The sequence below is a fragment of the Cynocephalus volans genome, chromosome 12 (genome assembly GCF_027409185.1).
Source record: "Cynocephalus volans isolate mCynVol1 chromosome 12, mCynVol1.pri, whole genome shotgun sequence".
NCBI lineage: Eukaryota > Metazoa > Chordata > Mammalia > Dermoptera > Cynocephalidae > Cynocephalus > Cynocephalus volans.
This window is the reverse complement of record NC_084471.1, coordinates 67,190,420-67,205,782: the sequence shown is the minus strand read 5'-3', so window position 1 is coordinate 67,205,782 and position 15,363 is coordinate 67,190,420.

Genomic DNA, 15,363 nt, shown 5'->3' with positions numbered 1-15,363 from the left:
AACCCAAAAAGAGACCCAGAGAAAAATGCCCAACAGATTTTGACAAAGGTGTAAAAGCAATTGAATGGAGAAAACATAGCCTCTTCAACAAATGGTTCTGGAGCAATTGAGCATCCATAGGCAAAGAAGAACTACCACCAGCCCCACGACCTAAGTCTCATACCTTAACTCAAAATTGATCACAAACTCAAGTAAAAATATAAAACTGTAAATACTTTAGAAAAAATTACAGGAGATAATCTTTGGGATCCGGGGCTAAGCAGAGTTCTTAGATTTGACACTAACAGCACAACCCATAAATGCAAAAATTATTAAATTGAACTTCAAAATTTTAAATGTTTGCTCTATGAAAGAAGCTGTTGAGAAGATAAAAAGACAAGCAACAGACTAGGAGAAAATACTTGCAAACCACACATCCAACAAGGACTAGTATCTAAAATACATAAAGGGCTGGCTGGTTAGCTCGCTTGGTTAGAGCATGGTACTGATAACACCAAAGTCAAGGAAGGGTTCAGATTCCCTTACCGGCTAGCTGCCAATTTAAAGTAAATAAATTAATTAAATAAAATATATGAACTCTCAAAACTCAACAGTAAAACTAACAAAAAATCCAATTAGAAAATGGGCAAAGGACATAAAGGGACATTTCCCAAAAGAGGATATACAGATGGCAAATAAACACATGAAAAAATGCTCAACATCATTAGTCATAAGAGAAATGCAAATTAAAATCGCAGCGAGATATTACTACATACCTATTAGAATGGCTAAAATAAAAAATCACAACGCCAAATGTTGGAGAGGATGTGGGGAAATTGGATCACTCGTACGTTGCTGGTGGGAATGTAAAATGGCATAGCTACTCTAGAAAAGTTTGGCAGTTTCTTAAAGAACTAAACATATAACCCAGCAATTGCACTCCCGGGCATTTATCCCAGAAAAACAAAAACTTACGTTCACAAAAAAACCTCTATAGGAACAGCAGCTTTATTCTTACTATCTAATAACTGGAAATAATCCAGATGTCCTTCAACAGGTGAATGGTTAACTAAACTGGGGTATATCCATACAGCGGCATCCTATTCAGCAATAAAAAAAATGAACTATTGGTACATGTAACAACTTGGAAGAATCTCCGGAGAAGTAAATTGAGTGAAAAAGCCAATCCCAAAAGGATACGTTCTGTATGATTCCGTTTATATAACATTCTTGAAATGACAAAATTATAGAAATGGAGAACAGTTTAGTGATTGTCAGGGATTAAGGAGGAGATAGGGCCAGAGAGAAGTAAGTGGATGTGGCTATGCAGGAAGAACACCAGGGATCCTGGTGGGGATGGAAAAGTTTTGCATCTTTACTCTGACAATGTCAGTAACCTGGATGTCATATTGTCCCACAGTTTTGCAAGTTACCATTGGGGGAAACTGGGTAAAGGGCATGAAGGAACTCTCCCTATTGTTTCTTACAACTGCGTGAGTCTACAGTTACCTCAAGAAAAAAGTTTAACTTTAAAAAATGGGTATGTAAAATGTTTTGCTTTTATTTTCTCAAAAAAATTAAGGTTTTTAAAAAAATATTCAAGTCTTACCCTGAACATGCACACACCCCGAGATTTTTCTCCTTGAGGATTATGATAGAAAAGAGCTCCCTTCCCCCACCATTTTAGGATACTGGAGGGAGGTTGCCGGTGCCCCCAACTCGCCCTGGGTTCTCCAGGAATCCCAGGACAAACTGGAAACCGGAGACTCTTCCAGCCAGGGGGCTACTGGGGAAGCGGCGGCGGAAGGCACGGAGGCGGTGCCCTGGGGGCCGGCCCCAGCCTCGGCCGGGCCACGGGATGCGCCGGGGACACCCAGGCGCCACCGATTGACGGGGGTGGGGGCGGAGGGGGGGCGGAGACCAAGGAGGGCGTGCGCGGGCGATGAGCCGAGACAGCGGGCGGCGCAGAGCCGGGGCAGCTCACCCGCGAGTGCGTTAAGGAGGGTCCCGCCTTCCCGCCCGTCGGCTCTAACTCGCCCCGCGCTCCCCGTCGGTCCCGGGCTTTGGCGCCTTCTCTCCGTTCCTGCACTCACCCCCGTCCTGTTCCCACCGTGGCAGTGGTTTTAAGGAGAATCCCACCCCGACACAAAGCTGCCTTCTCTTCCAGTTCCTCCCCACTTCAGCCCGGCCCAGCCAGCAGTGAGGCCTTGCAGGGGGCCTCCGGTCTGCTCAGACTGGAGGAGGGAGAGGCAAGTGCCAACGGCAGCCGGTTGGCGGGGTGCTCGGTGCCCGCCTAGGGAAATCGAGAGGGAGGACGCGCCTGGACGCAGATGTGGCAAGGCCAGCGCGCCTGAGAGGCAGATTTCGAGCTAGGCTGCTTGGGCTCAAATCTTTGGCAAGCCACTCACTAGCTGGGTGACCTTGGGCAAATTCCCAAACCTGTCAGTTCCTTAGTTTCTTCAGTCCTAAAATAGAGATAAAAAGAGTGCATTCTTCTTGGGGTTGTTGGGAGGATTAAATGAATTAGTGTATGTAAAGCTTTTAGGACTCTCCGTGGCCTACAGTAAGTGCTACATAAGGTTTGATATTATTATAAATCAGTCGAGCACCAGAATTGCGGTGTCCTCGTCCCAGATTCTATGATTGCCCCTGCCCCTTCCCTCTCTGGAAGGCCTGTCACAAGCTGGTTATGCCCACGATCATCAGGGATAAGAAGGGTGGTGCACAGACCTCCCTGCTCCCATCCCCACCCAGCCATTCCAGGGGCATCTCCCACTCCCAACCCTGGGGAAAGCCTTAGCTATCCTTGGTAAGGTTGGCAGGTAAGGAGAGGGATGTTCTGGCCCCACCTGGGCTGGGTCACCTACCAGAGTGAGAAAAATTGGGAAGCTCTACAACTGAATACTTGTCCTATCACTGTCACTACCTCTGCCACCTGAGTCAGTCACCCTCTGGGCCTCCTTTCTTCTCATGAGTGAAATAAAGATATTCCTTTCTTGAGCACACATTTTTTAGGTGTAAGGCACTGGGCTGGCCTGCCCTAACTATATTAAGGGTTGTTGTGAAGATAACCTGAAATGATGCAGGTTGAAGTGAGTCATGGAGTGCCGAACAGTTCCACACATGCTGCAATCCTGGAATTCTACGAGGCCCTCCAGGTCATCTGATGCCTGTTTTCCCGCTTCCCCCACCCATGTCAGTCCAGGAGATTAGGAATTTTTGTCTGCTTTGTTCTCAGATGTGACGCCAGCACCTAGCACAGTACCTGGCACATAATAGGTGATCAATAAATACGTTTTGAGTTAGCGATTATTCTGGCTCAAGTTTGGCCATTTATTTATACCAAAAGAGGGTAGAAATCCTCTTTGTGGCCTTCCTGACATCTGGTCTCTGTGTGAAGACTTCACAGCAGTGCAGACCCGTTGGACACTCCAGTGACTGGAATATTATTATTCTTTCTACTAGGCTGAAATCTGCCTCCTTCTAACCTTCTAGACCCAGCTCTGCCCACTAGAGTTACACAGAATTCCTTCTTCCATAAGATTTCATATGTGAGTGATTCTTCTCCTAACCTGTGAAAAGGAGCCTCAAGCACTGTGTAAGGATTTAGCTCCACTGCTGGCCTCAACCTCACCTGCCTAGGAATGAGCCCTGCAGCCCCAGATAACCTGGAGAAGCAATCCTCTCCCCAGGGACAGCTCAAGGAATTAGAATTACAGTGAACCCAGGTCTCAGAAGGCATGTTTCCCCCTGAAGGTCCTGGTCAGAGCATGATGAAGTTGCTGGTGCTGCAGCAGGAGGTTATTCTGGGAGACTGAGGGCATTCCAATGTTCCTTCCTCTCCCCCCAGCCCACCCTGCAGCATCAGGGTCAAGGGGCCCCCACCAGACTAGCTGACCTTTCCCCATCACCCACCCCCTCAGAAGATCTGAAGACATTCCTTCACACTGTAGAGCTACCCCAGGCCCTTCCCACACGTGCTTGTGTTGGAATCTTGCTTTGTGTCCACTGATAGAGCTAATGATTTATACTCAAGGCCAGACCAAAGGGATGGGGAGCCGAGTGGGCAAGAGAGGGAAGGCAGAGGCTTCAAAGCCACCCAGGTTAGGGGGTAAACTTGTCGCCCCTTGTGGCCTGAGCCCTCCACCCCAGCTGAGTTCCCTTTGCCAGACTTACGCTTTTCCTTCCCCTTTCCTCCTTCCAAATGCCACTGTCATCTTTTCCAGGAAGCCTTCCTCAGCTGCATCACTCTTCTGTTCTCTGCCCCCATCACCCTGCCCACCCCCCATTGAAGTCTAAAGCAATATTTTTCAAATTGAGGAGTATGGCTAGAAAAGTTGGCTAACCAGCATGTAAATAAATATACAGCATTTTAATGAAGTAGGATAGGATAAACTAGATCAGCGTGCATCCCATGTGAGAAGGGTGAATACTGTTACTCTGTTTCATGAAACTCTTGAGATATATACATACATATATATTTTTAATCTTACTAAGGATTTTAATCGAAAAAAGCTTAAAATCCACCAGCCTAGAGTACTTGGTTCTGTTGTTTCGAAGGCCCGGGGTGGGTCTGGACATGGGACCCATCCGCCTCACCTGTTCTTCCTCCTCATTCTCCTGCCTCTGGGCAGCACCATCCAATAGAAGTTTCTGCAGTCATGGAAATGTACTTTATCTGTGTTGTCCAACACGGTAGCCACTAACCACATGTGGCTTGAAATATGACTAGTGTGACTAAGGAAATGATTTTTAATTTTATTTAAGTTTGATTAATTTAAGTTCAAATACCCACAGTAGTAGCTCATAGCTTGGACATGAGAGTGCAGCTCTAGACTGTAAGCTCCCCACAGGCAGAGATGAGGCTATCTTGCTCCCTCTTGTACCCCCAGCACTTAGCACAATTCCAGTACATGTTAAGTCACCAATAAACAGTGGGTTGTGGTTTTCTTTTTTAAAGACAAAAGAAAATAGCCGTGACCTGTGGTGTTTGCCAGTTTCCAAAATCGAATTCAAGCTACTAGCGGTTTAATTCTGGCAAGCAAAATTTCCAAATTTACCAATCCACTCTCACTAGCTTTTGAATGAAAAAGTAAATGAGCAAATACCCTGTCAAGATGGGCTTTGCATGCAGAGCGAGTCCTAAGAGAAGGAGGACTAGGAAAGTAAAGGTATCTTTTAAGATGGCAGCAGGTATCTTTCTCCCTTTGTAGCTCCCCTGTGTCCTACAAAATAGAACCTAGTGGGAGAATGGTTGGACTTCCTCAACCTGTGGCCCCACTTCACCCCCCCAACTCTAAGAAACCCAGGGGCCTTTTGGCAGGCCTCAACTAAGTCATTCTAGCCAGAGGAAAATCCTATCCATTGCAAAAGCTACTGAATGAACATTAAAGCATATGGAATGAATACTAAGCTAAAGTAACGCTGTTTTTTTTTAATTTTTTTTTTTTTTTTTTTAAAGATGACCGGTAAGGGGATCTTAACCCTTGACTTGGTGTTGTCAGCACCACACTCAGCCAGTGAGTGAACCGGCCATCCGTATATGGGATCCAAACCCGGGGCCTTGGTGTTATCAGCACCACACTCTCCCGAGTGAGCCACGGGCCGGCCCTAAATTTTTTTTTAATTTCCAGGTATAGAAATTACACAGCTTTCCTCAGTCAAGTAAACAGCCTTTGTAATGGGAAGGTCCTAAAACTATAAATCTTGCTGTCATTTAAGAATGCTTCTTGCAAATATTTACAGGCCCCAGGCACCACTTTCCACCTCTCCATCAAAGAAGGGCTTTACTGTCCTCCCCTGGGGTCACTCATGCATTCCACACATGTTCAAAGAAGGAGGGGCAGGTACCTAACAGGGGGACAGCTTGGACCAGGCCCAGACCCTTAGTCTCAGCCCTAACTGATTCGAAACTCAAAGCATTCCAATAAAAACTCAAGTAACAAAACATAAGACAAGGATACAAGAAAGGTCACAAGGTTAATTCAGAGCCAAGGAATGGCACGGCAGTAAAGGCTAGAGACGTTTAGGGGAAGGATGGTGATAATCGGTCATAGCAGAAGTGGAACCTGAGGGATGCTAAGACTTGTGCAGTGGGAGAGGTATACATTCCAGAGGAGAGAATAATGAGAACACAGGCCCCAGGGCTCAACTGCGTGCCTAGTGCATGGTAGGCACTCAATAAATACAAGTTCATAGGCTTTACTTGGGTTGAGTAACTAGGGTCCCAGAGACTCTGAATCTTTGCTCTTGGCTGCAGCAGTGGTGAGAGAGCATGGGTGCGCAAATGCCAAGCCTCCAGCAATCCATCACCAGGGAGATAACCTTGAGCTGGCAGGAGCAGCCAGGCCTGCAGTGGGGCTGAGCTGAGCCAAAAGCATCAACAAAAGGTCTTGTCCCTGCAGCTATTATCAGGGATGCCAACACTCCAGCTGCCCCAAGGCCCCACGCCTAGATAAGGAGAACGTCCTGCCTGAAGAACATGGCTCCGCCCAGCCAGGGTCTCAAAGGCCTACTGCCCATCTTGGTGTTTCCTTGAGCCATGTCTAGCAGTAGGCCCAGCCACATGGTGCTCTTCAGGGCTACGGGACCCCTCTGTTGGCTAGAGGGTCATAGCCCTGGTCAAATCAACTCGTTCCTGGGGTCTCCAGGAACTGTCTCTCATCTGCTACCACTTCCAGGCCTCTTATCACCCCAGCCCAGCACCTCCCAGCAAGTTCTCCAGTTTTTTCAAACTCCCACCAAGTAATACAAAATCATCCTTAAAAAGTAGTATAGTGTACAGGTACTTCAAAAAGTCCTTGGAAAAATAGAATTAAATACATGTCATATTATCTCTTAATTCTATTTTTTCACAAATTTTTTGAAGTATCCTCACATTGTTCAATCCCTTATCCAACAATTCCAAACTTCAGAAAGCTCTGAAAACCAAAAGTTCTTTATAACTCACTTACATGCAAAACCTGACATGAGGCTATTTGTAGTTTTCATCTATCCCACTTAGTGTGAATATTCATTCGTTTCACTGCAGAAATATTCATATGACTGATTCCATGATGCCAGGTGCCACCTCAGACACCACCATGGTTTTCCTTATTATAGCTTATATGACCCATTTTCCATTTGTAAAATCTAAAAGATTCTGAATGCCAAGAATCATCTGGACCCATGGCTTAAAGAAAAGGATTATGGACCTGCAACATAAATACAGGTTTAAGTTTTGAGTGAAAGGATTCTGAGTTTAAATGCCTGCTCCACCCAGAGGTGGACAGGCTCCTGCCAGGGAAAACAGACAGGACCTTAGAGCTGCTGGGGGAGGGGTCCCAGCAAGACTAGACAGGGCGGTGGGACTCGGACAGCTCGGGGGCAGTGACTATTTACCAGGTGGCACACAGGTGCAGTGTTTTGATGCTATAACAACCACTCAACAGCCCAGGGGCAAACCTGTTGCTCACTGACTTCACCTCTTCCAGCAGCCTGACCTTGAGCAACACGCTTATCTCTGCACTGGGATTTCTTCATCTTTTAAACAAACCCACCCGGGCGCACTGGGTGGGGATGAAAGGAACCGACGTACAGGGCACACTTGAGGAACTTGGTGGGCATGGGCTACTGTGATTGTTCCTTCATCCGGTAAGTACTCGTAGTTCCTGACTGCCCTGTACCGTGCTAGGCCCCCTGGGCAAGACAATGTATAAATTACAGTCTGAATTTGAGGAAAGACAAAATGTGCACGTACAATTAAAAGCAAAATCAGACTGATCAGATGAAAGTAAGATTTCAGAGGTGAGTTTGGCCTGGAGAAAAAAAAGTTTGGGAGGTAAGAAAGGTGCTCTGGGTCTGGGTCAAGCTGACTCTGTGCAACTTTGACAAGGCCCTTTCCTTTCTGGGCCCAGTTTTCCTCATCAACAAAATACAGGTTTAGCCTTAGATCTCTAAGGTCCCTTCCACTTTCTACGATGCCAGATATCTGAAGGACCATCATTTAGGGAGAAAATAAATTATACCTCATCTTTGTGATTCCTAGGTGTACAACCAGACCAAAGTGTGGAAACCAGAGGAGGCAGGTTTCTGCTCAAAGGGAAGACTTTCTAAGGTGCTCTCCTATGGTCAGGAGGACTACCTGCCTCAACCTCATCCCAGTGAGGCCAGTTTGCCAAGTGGATCTATCTAGTTTCATCCTTGCAGCAGTTGTAGAAGACAGCAGGGCAGGAACTCAAGTCCCAGTCCTCAAGGAGGCATGGGGGCACAGGATCTGGATGTGATATGAATTACACATTAAGGGAGGGGGAACTTACTGTCATCTATGTACATAACACACAAAATACGGATTATACATCAAATGGCAGAATATAATCAGTGTGAGGTTACTGGCAACAAGGGCTTGCAGGGTTTTGGGGGAGGAGACCATATCTTCATTCCCCTTCACTCTCCAGCTGGGCATTTCTGCTCCTGTTCTGTCTCTCCCTGTTCCTCTCTCTCTATCTTTATCTCTCTTTCTTTCTGTTTCTCACACACACACCCTTCTGATCCCTCACACCAGCCCCGCCCCCACCCCACCCCATTCCTTAACTGTGGCCAGGAGGAGATGCAGCCCCTACCCCTGAAGAGTGAAAAGTGTGTCTGGGCAAACACCAGGCAGAGAGATCCACAGAAAACCTCAAGGGACCAAAGTCCAGCAGAGTCCGCTCTGCTTTGTCACCAGAGACAAAGGATCATGCCAAGGATTATGGGGAAGGAGGGCCAGGCAGGAGAAGGAGCAGGGTAAGGGGCTTCCTGGAGGTGGTGGGCATCATGCTAATAGGTAAGGATGAATGGAACATTTCTGAGCCACAGAGGGGCAAGATTACCATCCCCCCAAGACTGAAGGGCCTGCAGGCAGCATCCCTACACCGAGCTGAGAGCTAAGCGTGGCATACCTCACCTTTCCAGCCCTGTCCAGAAGGAGAAATGGGGTGGGTAGGGGATCCCGGACATGAAGAAAGGCAGGTAGCCTGCCCTGGAACAAAGACGGGGGTAAATGAAAACTCCAGGGATCCTAGCACTCCTTATAAATTTTATCTCCCCTGCTGTAATAGCACTCCACGTGGTCCAGTCCCAGCTTCCCAGAGAGATACCTCTGGACAGAAGTCAAACAGCCACAAGAACAGTACTAAAGAGGTCATGGCTCCATTCCCCATCTCTGAGAGCATTTATCCCCCTTGCATTCTCCCAGACCTCAGGAATCAGTGCAGGTCTGCACTCCGTGCTCTTCACTTCCCGGGACCTGGCTTCCAGGGGTGTGTGCATTGGAGATCAGTGAGGCCTGGGTCTGGGGGTCACAAGGAGAGAAAGAAGACACTCTGGGGAGCCTTTGTGAGTGGACTGAGCCTCTGGGATATTCCCACGGATCCAGTGCACTTGTTCCAAACTATCCCCTTTGCTCTTGAACTTCTGCCCACCTGCTTTCCATTTCCCAATCCCATCTCCCCAGGCTGGGCTGAGGTGAGAGCATGGGGAAGCCAGGTGGCAACATAGTGAATGGAATCTTTCCCAGGACAGCTCATCCCATCCTGTGCTACCCAGGAGGAAGGGAAGGCTTTGAGGTCCAAGCCCCAGTGTGGACAGAATCCCTGGCCAAGCGTGGGTGGGCACATGGTCCATGCTGGGACTGGGAGATGAGAGGAGAGTGTCTTCATGGCTCCTTCTGTCCCACCTGCCCTGGAACTTCATTCCAGGTACTGCTGGGCCCTCTGGGACAGAGGCAACAGCTGAGGATGAGGAGTCGGGAGAGAAGAGAGGATACAACAGTCCACGTTTTGCTTCCAGAATTATCTTTAAAACCACATTTTCCCCCATCACCACTTCTCTGCCCCCCCAAACACCTTGAATGGCCTCCCATTGTTGAAAGTATAAAGTCTGATCTCCTTATCCCTACATTCCATCTCCTTCCCACCCCCATATTTGTTTCCCTACTTAACAGCAGATCTCCTCCTTCTCTAAACCCTCTGCTCCACCCAAACTGATCCCAAATAATGTTTCCCAAACTGCCTCTTTCCAGTTCCCCCCAGACCTCTATTTTTTACATCTCATGTTTCCCTCAAGGCTCAGTGCAAATCACATACCTCCCCCTGAAGGCTTCCCCATAACTGGTCCACCAGCTACCTGCTGGTGCTCTCTCCTCCTCTGACACCTCTTATTAGCACCCTCATGGAGATTGTTCCTTTAGTACTGGGGTGCTGGGCCCCACAGGTTGATTTGAGTAAACATTGCTTTGATACAATGATGGTGCCTGCTCTACCTTCCTAGAAGAGACAGGGAAGAGAAGCCTATAGCAGGGGTCAAACACTCCCAGCCTGAACCTAAGAGATGTCCATATACTGATTAGAATGAGAGGTCCCCTCCCAGGTTCCAATGCACAGGCCCTGTATAAGACGAGGAAGCCATAAAGGTAGCAAAGAGAGATCCAAAGACAAGGGCTGAGGAAGGGGCATGAAAAGAACTGGGGGTCAAAGGCTGCAGGGACTAAAGGGGGCAAAACTAAGTCCTGGGAAAGAATGTGGTGTCCATCCTAGAAGAAAAAAAACGGAAGCTCCCTGGGGAAAGGGTAGCCTGGTCTTATCTGATATTTACATTCCAGAAGGCCCCTGTACTGCTTCTCAGCTTAAGTAGAGAATACCTGAGAATCCCCAGGGAAAGGAATGCAGGCCCCCCACCCCCGCAGGCCTGCACCCTCACCTCTGACCTCCCAGCTTGCCATGTGGGTGGATTAACAGGCACAGGGCTTCTGTCTCCATTTTCTGTTTCTTTGTCTACACTGGGCGGGTCCCTTGAACTGGATTCCTTGAGAAATTCTGTGAGAGGGTCTGGGAACTGTCAGGACTCTGTGCCTGCAGGAAAGAATCAAAAAACAAAAAAAATCAGAAATAGCCCCTGAAAGAAATAGCCAATTCTCCCGGCCTGCCCTCCCCACCATCGCCCTCACCCTACCACCAATTATCCATCCACCCGTCCTACAATATACAGTGTCCTACAATATACACTCAGACACAGTGCTGGGATACAATGCTTCTGTGAGTCTCTGTCCTCAGTAATACTTGATAAAAGCTGCGAACCAGCTACAAACACACCATGAGTGGGTAGAGACAATATCTTGTCTTCTAGGACTAGGCAAGGTCTCAGAGAATCCGTGACATTCGAGCTGGTTCTTGAAAAACCCATAGAAGGTGAGTGGGCAATGAAGCGGAAAAGGCATCGCAGGCAGAGGGAGGAGCATGAGCACAGGCCTGGACCCCGATGCCTCCCCACACCAGCAGCTGACCCCTCGTGCTCTCTCCCGCACCAGATTCCACTCCCACTCTGCTATCCTTCACATTAGTGTCCAAACACGTTCTAGAGTTGCCCACCTAAAAGTAAGCTCCTTGGACCTCCATTCCCTGCAGCTTCTTCCCTAGTTCTCTGTTCCTTCGCACAGCTAAGCTCTCACATGATTCTCTGAAGTTGTCTGCACACCCTAACACCCTCCCCACACACACTTCCTCACCTGCCTCCACACACTCTTCAGCCCACCAGGCCAGCCGACTGCCCGCACTGCACGGAAGCTGCACTGGCCAAGGTTCCCAGAGACCTCCACGGTGTTAAGGTCAACAGACACTTGACACTCCTTATGCCCCTCTCCTCTTGGCTTCCAGCAGCTGAGCACTTTCTCCCTGAAACACTCTCCTTCCCTGGTCTCCTTGACACCTCACTTTAAGTTTTCCTCCAGGTGTGTCTTCTCTGCCTCTTTTCCCAGCTCACTCTCCACTACCTGATCTATCAATGCGGACGCTCCTCAGGTCAGTGTCCTGCGCCTTCTTGGTACTGTGTACTATTTCCTTGAGTCATCTCATCCACTGCATGGCTTTAATTGCATCTTCTATATACCAAAAGTCTCCAAATTTACACACCCATCCCAGCCTTTTCTTCTGAGCTCCAGAACAAGCCTATGAAACTTGCTACTTGATGCCTCCTTTTAGATAACTTAGGCATCTCAAATTTAACCTGTTCAAAACTGAATTATTGATCTTAGCTGCTCACCAGCTCTTTATTAATTGCCCTTCTCAGTAAACAACAAACCATCCATCCAATCTTTCACGCCAGAACCCTGGGGATCGTGTTTGACACCTCCTTCTCTCTTACTCCATCCCTGAGCATCTAATGAATTACTACATCTACTTCCAAAATTTGTCCATATGTATCCTCTCCTCCCCATCCACATGCTGTGTCCAGGCTGCAGCCACCTCCCCCCTTCCTACTGCAGCACCTTCCTAACGGAAGGTCTTTTTGTGGCCACCATGAACCCCTCAGCCTTCCTCCACACACCAGCCAACATGGTCTTCTTTAAAAATAAATTTCATTATGCCCCTCACCTACTCAAATCCTTCAATGATCTAGGAAATGTCCAAACTACATGGTCGGTCCCCTGACTCCCGCCAGCCCCACTTTTTGCAGTCTCTCCCTGTTGACCAGCCTTCAGCCACACTGGGCTCCACTTGGTTCTTCTAACCAGCCACATTTTTCCAGCCCAGGAACCTTGGACTTAGTCCTCTCTGCCAGTCACACTTCATACATCCACTCCTGAAAACTCCACAACACACACTGCCATCACTTAGTTCCCTCCCACCTCATCAGGGATCTCTCCCTCACCTTCCCAGGCTCTGGCTAAATGCTCTGCTACCCAGAGGTGCTCCATGAGTATGAGGAAGGAAAGGGGCACAGAGCAAGGAAAGGAAGAGGCACAGTGAGAGGGTGAGGCTTAGAGCAAGGAGGTGTATGGGGGGAGCGGGTGAGGGTTGAGGGATGAAGTCGGAGAGCTACTTTGAGCTGTCCCTTTAAGCATTTCATTCCAAGATCTGCAGCTATTTGAGTTATTGTTTTATTCCTGGCACTTCATCATTATAACCTTCCATTTTGTTGAAGACAGCTGATGGCATTGTTGACTGAGGACTCCAGTAGAACCTGCGGAAGCAGCCCTTACCTTCCTCTGCCCCCTGGTGGCCTTCTAGATGCAGAGATGGTTGTTCCAGTCTAACCCTGAGATACTGTGCTGTTCTTTGATTTTCTGGCTTATAGCACCACCATTTGGCCAAATCTGCTAATAGTCGTCTGCTTCATCCACATTCACTTTCCATTTCTTTTCAACCTTCCCATTGTCAGAGTTCATAGAATCGGGGCCTCTAAGAGCACAAGTGACATCAATGGACATAAGTTCCCTCCGGAGCCTCATCCATGCTTGAAGTTCATTGTGGAGGGCTGTGCTGCAGGTGTGGTCCAGGAGCCAAGGAACTAGCCATATGAATGTCGGGCATGGGGCTCCCAACACTTGACACCTCTCTTGTGCCCAAGCTGTCCCAGGTTTCTTGGTCATGCCCCCCACCTGCCCTCCCCCTGACACAACTCTCACCTTCCTTCACACTGTATGGGAATGTCCTCTGCCTCCTACTTGATGCTTCTCCTTAGCACAGTCCTATTAACACAATCTTTGATCTCTGCCCATCTGACTCTCACCACGCTTTAAAAAATAAATGTTTTACTTTTTCCTTACCATAAAAGCAGGACATGTTCACTGTAGAAAATTAGAAAACACTGAAGAGCAGAAATAAGAAATTTTAAATCCTCCAGAATACCACCACCTAGAAATAACCATTGTTAATATTTCCATATATATCCTTCAAGATCTCTTAACGCACACTTTTTTTTTTGCTTCAAAAAAGTAAGATAGACTTGTATGTACTGTTTTGTAATCTCCTCTTTACGCATAACATATATAATGGGAACTTTTTTCCTGTCAATAAATACTCATGTATTATTATTAAAATAATATTATTTTTATGGATTGACCACTATTCCCTCAATGATCAGACATAGCATAATTTATTTAACCAGTCACCTAGATTGAGATATTTACATTGCTTTTTGTTTTCTGCTATCATAAACTGAACTGCAATAAACCTCCCTCTAGCCATTTGTAAAGTAATTTGCATTGTAAATGTTCCCATGGATGGCATGTTTACCTTAAACTGTGAGGACCTGGTAGGAACTCCAGTGCCTCTTTCCCCTTCTGTAGAGCCACATTTGCAGACCTGGGTCAGTACAATTCATCTCCTCCTCTTCCCTCATAAACACAGTGGGCTTAGCTTCACTTCTCATCTAAATCCCACCTTGGCTCCCAGCTCCAGGGCTCCCAAGTTTCTTACTCTCTTCTTACATGGACATAAGTCAGTATTCATCTACATATTAGTTTAAAGTAAGGTGGTATTTTTACCCTGGTCTTTATGTCCTTTTTAATAACATCTAATATTTGTATAATGCTTTTCAGCTGATCAACTATTTTATAAAGAGCTACCACTCTTTCAGTGCTTACTGTGTGCCAGTTTCTGTGCTAAGAATTTGAAATAAATTATCCCTAAGCTTTCTAAGATAAGTATTTGTGGCCCCATGTTATGAAAGAGGACACCAGAGTTTAGGGCAAGACCAAATGGCATAGTGGAAAGAGTTTCAAAGTCAGACCAGACCAAAGTTTGAACTGTTTATTAGTTGTGTGTCACAAACTGTCAGCTGACCCCATGGACGTGACTCAAATAGAGTCTTTGGAGAGAAAGAGCTGCACGTGCAACCTACTCAGGGCAGCAGCCAGCACTGGGCCACTGGGCACTATAGCGGGAGGCCTGGGATCTGGCCACAATTAAGCTGCTATGTGATGCTGAGCAAATCTCTTGATTTCCACGCTTGTCTTTCTTACTCCCTGGCTATGCTGGGACTCAAGCAAAGTAGAAGATGTTTGGAAAGTAAACATATCATGCAGATTCAAGGAAGAGAGAAGACAGGTATTGATTACAGGGTTAACTTTGTGCTTTAATTTGGGCACATGTATCCTTGTTAGATGTGAAGTTCCTGGGAGAGTGTTGCGTGTTCTTTTGAAGAGAATTGACTTCCACTTCTCTATGTGCCCCAAGCCCAATAAAGATAATAAGCCTGTCAAATGGGTTGTGTGGGCACCTAGAAGGTTTGGGATCAAACCACATACCCAGATAGTGACATTTTCTTTAGGGAGCAGTACAGGTGTCCCAACCCAGCTGCAGTACAGGACTGATGTGCCAGGAAACTCAATTATGGGGAGACAGCCTATCTCCTCAAAGAAGAAACACTTGTCCCCTGCCCCCAGCTGACATCCTGTGACTTCACAGACAGCACTGTATCAGTTTAGCTATTGCTGCATACTTACTTTAAGACTTAGAGGCTTAAAGACTTAGATGTAAGACTTAGAGGCTTCAATCAGTAACCATCTCTCAACTCACAGCTCTGCTTACCTGGGCAGTTCTTCTGCATTGCTTATGTGGTGATAGTCACCTGGACCAGGACAGTCCA